Source organism: Mustela nivalis (assembly GCF_964662115.1).
Source record: "Mustela nivalis genome assembly, chromosome: 1".
Classification (NCBI taxonomy): domain Eukaryota; kingdom Metazoa; phylum Chordata; class Mammalia; order Carnivora; family Mustelidae; genus Mustela; species Mustela nivalis.
In genome coordinates, this window is record NC_139020.1 from 168,419,916 (window position 1) to 168,425,622 (window position 5,707).

Sequence of the window (5,707 nt, forward strand, 5' to 3'; positions counted from 1 at the left end):
TATGCTAAGTGAAAAAAGTAAGAAAGAGAAAGACAAATATTGTATGATCTCACTTACATAGAGAATCTAAAACCAAACAAACAAACCAAAAAAACAAACTGAACTCAGATATAGAGAATAGACTGGTGACTGCCAGAAGCAGGGGTTGGAGGTGCATGAAATGGGTGAAGGTGGTCAAAGGTACAAATTTTCAGGTATAAGCTCTGGGGATGAAATGTAGAGCATGGTGACTATAGTTAACAATACTTCATTGTATATTTGAAAGCTGCTTTACAAAGTGGATCTTAAATGTTCTCATCACAAGAAAAAAATCTGTAGTATGTGTGGTGATAGATGTTAACTAAACTTACTGTGGTAATCATTTCAGTATAAATACACGTGTTAAATTGCTATGTTCTACACCATAAACTAATACAATGTTATATGCCAAGTGTATCTCAATAAAAAGAATAAATAGAAAAATATACTTCATTTGAAGGATATTCTACAGAATGCCTGACCAGTATTCTTCAAAACTGTGAAGGTCAGCAAAGACTAGGAAAGTCTGAAAAACAGTAACAGCCGAGAGGAGCCCAAGAAGACAAGATAATTTAATGCAACATGGTATCCTCAATGGGAACCAGGGAGAGAAGGACATTAGATAAAAACCAAAGAAATCTAGAAGAACTAGAGACTTCATTATAATAATAACATCTCAGTATTGGCTTATTAATTGTGACAAATGTGTATATACTAATGTAAAAAATGTTAATAATAGAGGAAATCGGGTATGGGATATATAGAAATTGTCTGCAGTATCTTTGCAATTTTTCCATAGACCTAAAACTATTTAAAAAATTTTTAAAGTTAATTTTTAAAAATGCACATCTCTTTTGACCCTGAAGCTTCACCTCTAGGAATTTTATTCTAAGGAAAAGCTAGAAGCGGTCACGAAATACGATAAATACAGATAAATTTATCTTTTCACCATTGTAGAGGGAGGAGCAAGAAGACTAGAAAAAAAAAAATTGCAACAGGAGTTAGTTCCCTACATTACTATATATCTGCGGGATAGAATACCTTGAAGCCTTTTAAAAATGACATGGGAGAAAAATTTTAATGATACGAATGTCAGTCCTTTCTAACAGAACTTTCTGTGATGATGGCAATGTCTTATATGTCCATCATCCATTACAGTAGCTACCAGTCACAGGTAGTTACTGGGCATTTGAAATGTGATTAGTGAAATGCAGTACTGAGTTTTCAATTTAATTTAACTTAATATAGTCATCTGCAGCTAGCATCTGTTGAGTTGGACAGCACAGCTAGAATAAGCAAACTGAAACCAAACATTTATTTTCCCATCCAAGTACTAACCAGGCCCGACCCTGCTTAGCTTCCGAGATCAGACGAGATCGGGCGCGTTCAGGGTGGTATGGCCGTAGACCCAAACATTTATTTTCAATTTTCAGGTTAATAAAACTATACAGACTGAAAAAATGAAACAATAGGGCACCTGTGTGGCTCAGTTAAGCGCCTGCCTTTTGCTTACGTCATGATTCCAGAGTCCTGGGATTAAGCCCCAGATCAGGCTCCTTGCTCAGCAGAGAAGTTGGCCTCTCCCTCTCCATTTGCTTCTCTCCCCTGCTCACTCTCTTACTCACTCTCTTTTAAATAAATAAATAAAATCTTAAAAAAAAAAATTCCACTCTGGTCCCTATGTCTTCCTGTCTGAAGTGCCTTGTTACTGCTCATAAGGCCTATGTAGTTGACCATTCACGCCTGAGAAAAGAAAACTGACATTGCTTATTAGTTCAAAATGACACTGCTGGCAAGCTTTACTTTCAAATGGAACAACTGCTTTCTAGTTAAAGGGGCTTTTCAAAAGGTCTAAAGATTTGCTGTCATGAAAATCTATGTTTTGCCACTCTCTCTCTTTTTCTTTTTTAAAGCAGTAACAGGCTACAACTACCAGAAAGTTATTCAATTTTTCGTGAAAATATTGGGATTATGATCACAATGTCTCTGTTTCAGGCTCCATGAAACTATAATTTTGGGTATCAATGGCCAGCTTTCTAATCAGACACTGTATCATTTTTGTTCTAGAACAGACTATTTCTCTATTACCCCTGGAACCTTACATAAGCTCCTTTCCCTCTCTAAATTCTCCTACACTTGGACAATTTTAAGTAGGTCTTCAGGATGCAGAGTACAAGTCTCCCAAAACATCTTCCATATTATTTACCATTGAATTTTGTCTCCCTACTATGACCTACTCTATGTTATGAGGTAGTACAAAGTAGTTGTGATGTGCTATAATGTCGATCTCATTTTCTGTCTCTTTCTCAAACTATAAACATATGAGGTCATAGACTGTCTCTTATTCACTGTACACATAAACAGCTTATTAATATTTGCTGGCTAGACAGAATGATATGTCACAAAGATCACTAAGAAACACAACTGAAAAAAATAAAAGGCAGATATTCACTGTATTCAAATTCCTGTGATTATAAACATAAGTAACAACATATTCATCTCTAACACCCATGGCACATGTCATTTTAAAGACCTCTTAATTTACACTGTAGAAGAACGTGATTATGTACATGGGCTCTAAAGGGAGAACTCAAAAACAAAAGAGAGGTAATAGGTTATAAGCCTAAGGCAAAATGTATGAGCTGAAAATTAGAGATTTACAAAAGAGGAACACTTTGTTTGTTTGTGTATATAAATACCTTCATGTACAACAGTCTGCTGAACTTTTTCTTAAATGGCCAGATAATAAATACCTGGGGCATAGCATCTCTGCCACATATTTTTTTTCTTAATAATCCTATAAAAAATGTAAAAATCATTCTTAGTTTACAAGTTATAGGAAAACAGGCTGCACCCTTGATTTGGCTCACAGATCATAGTTTGCCTACTCCAGATATAGTAATTAACATTATTAATGTGGACACTTGAATTACTTGTTATTTTTTGCCTCAAAAAAGAAAATTGGCAGATATAAGTAATAACGTTTTGCATCTGGGGAGACAAACCATAAGTGACTCTTAATCTCACAAAACAAACTGAGGGTTGCTGGGGGGAGGGAGATTGGGAGAAGGGGGATGGGATTATGGACATTGGGGAGGGTATGTGCTTTGGTGAGTGCTGTGAAGTGTGTAAACCTGGCGATTCACAGACCTGTACCCCTGGGGATAAAAATATATGTTTATAAAAAATAAAAAATTAAGTAATTAAAAATTTAAAAAATAACGTTTTGCATCTGAAATTCTACATTAGAAAGCAACAGCCAACCATATTTCCAAATCAATTTGGAAATACCATTTTGAATAATGTTGATCTAGAATTCAGATAGACCTGAGTCCTTACATTAAATGCTGAAAAAGGAAAATAGTCAAGATAATTTAATCAGAACAATGGTGACCCAGTTACATATGTGTTGTGTTGGCAGATGGCAGTCTGTAAGAAATGGTCTGATTAATAAGGCCTGACATTTGGTAACACCAGGAACCCACATATCATAGAATGTGGAAAATATCTGAAGATGAAAATTGTCTGCAGGACCCTTTTTGATAGGCCCAAGAAACCTCACTGAACTAGAAAATCCTTCCTTAGAAAGTCTCATCACTACTGCCTGCTATGAAAGGTATCATACCCCATGTACAAATTTTGTGGGGTTTTTGTTTGTGTGTTTGTTTGTTTGTTTTTTAGTTAGCTATTCTCTACAACAGAAAAGTGACTACTTTGAAAGGGAGGTAATTAATACCCCTTTTCTTTTTTCCACCTCTAGAATTAATGTATTATACTCCTCCAAAAATGTATGATTACCAGATTTTTTAAAAAATTAACACAGTGTTATTATATCTTATAAATGCCAAAACAGTATGTCTTTTCTCTCTGCGGCTTATTGAGTGAATTATCCATTTGCATGTTCTTTTTAACTGCATCTTATAGGCTTAAGAAACACCAACTCACAAAGAGCACTTATATAGAATTTATCTATCACCTCAGTACCTCCAGAGTAGCCAATAGTTGCACATTTCAAGTATAGAACAGGCAGTCTGTTAGAGAACTTCAGTTTTTCAAGAAATACTACAACATGGTTCTAAAATAACCCTTTAATTTTGCAGGAGGGAAATGTCTAGGGAAAAAACAAAAACAAAGAAACAAACCAAAAAACAGTGTTACCCACAGAATAAAAAAATAAAGTGGGTAAACAGAAATCAATCTGTCTTTTTTCCTTTTAGGTTGCTAAAATTGCTAAAGTGGTTAAGGTAGCATATAATTTTTCTTTTTGAAGAATTTTGTCCAGTCTGACAAGTAAATAAATGTTTAACTCTCTTTCTCCTTTTATCGCTGCAGAAAAAAAGAAGAAATGGAAAATAACTGCACCATGTTTCTGACACAGAAGTTTCTTTCTCTACATGAAACACACAGTGAGAACACTTTATAGATGAATTGTGCCTTCGAATGAATAGAGAACAGTGCAATAGCTTCAGTTTTGTGGAATTGGATAATTTGTCACAGTTTCTGCCCTTGGAAAATGACAACCCAAAGGAAAACTAGTAGAAGGGCATTCTTAAATAGTGATAAAATACAAAACTGATATCAGAGTGCACATATGTATTTCAAAATAATAATTTAAAAATATTACTAAGTCAGAAAGGTGTTAATATCACCAAGGAGTGCCTACAAAATTTCATGTTCCAATATGCACCATTTCTCATATTTTAATATTATTTACCAAAAAGTCATTTTGAGATTGCTCCATAACATGCTTCTAACAATCTAATTTTTATTATTACTTATTATACCACTAATTATTATTACTTTTGAAATTAATATGTACTATCAATAAAAGTAGGCTTTATGTATGATATCTATATAATATAAATTTATATATTTATATATAACATATATAATATATGTACTATATTTAACTTGATTTTCCTCTCATACCTTAAAACCTGTAATACGCCAGCACAGTTAAAGGAGTATTTTAATATTAACTGCTGCTGTCACAGGGGTGAAAATTTAGAAGAGGTTAATCTTCCTAAATCTGATAGAAAACAGGACAAAATGATGTCCATTAGTGGAATTATAGCAACAATTTCCAGTAAAAAATATTTAGTTATTAAATACATATTTTGTCAAAACATGCAGAAAAATATAATTTGTTTGAGAATGTTGCCAACCAGGTTTTCCAAAATCAAAACTGAAAATGATGCCAAAAATCATATTGATTTTTTTCTTCCTCAGTTAATAGAAAAATGCTACTGATAGTCATTTTCAATGCTTAAAACAATACTTTGAAAATGTATGATTTTGCTTTTAAAATCAATTCAGCTAGAAAGGATTCTGGTGAATTTTGGTACAACAAATGTTCCATTTCCCTTCCTCCAAAAATTAGTAAAATAATAGGTTATAAGATCCAAAAAGTCTGGGTTTGATAAGCAAAGGTTTGGGGATTTAAGTTACTCTGAAAAATAATTGTATCAAAAGATTGGGATCATTCCCTGCATTTTTTCTGACCACAATGCTCTAAAGCTAGAACTCAACCACAAAAGGAAGTTTGAAAAGAACCAAAATACATGGAGACTAAACAGCATCCTTCTAAAGAATGAATGGGTCAACAGGGAAATTAAAGAAGAATTGAAAAAAATCATGGAAACAAATGATAATGAAAATACAACGGTTCAAAATCTGTGGGACACAACAA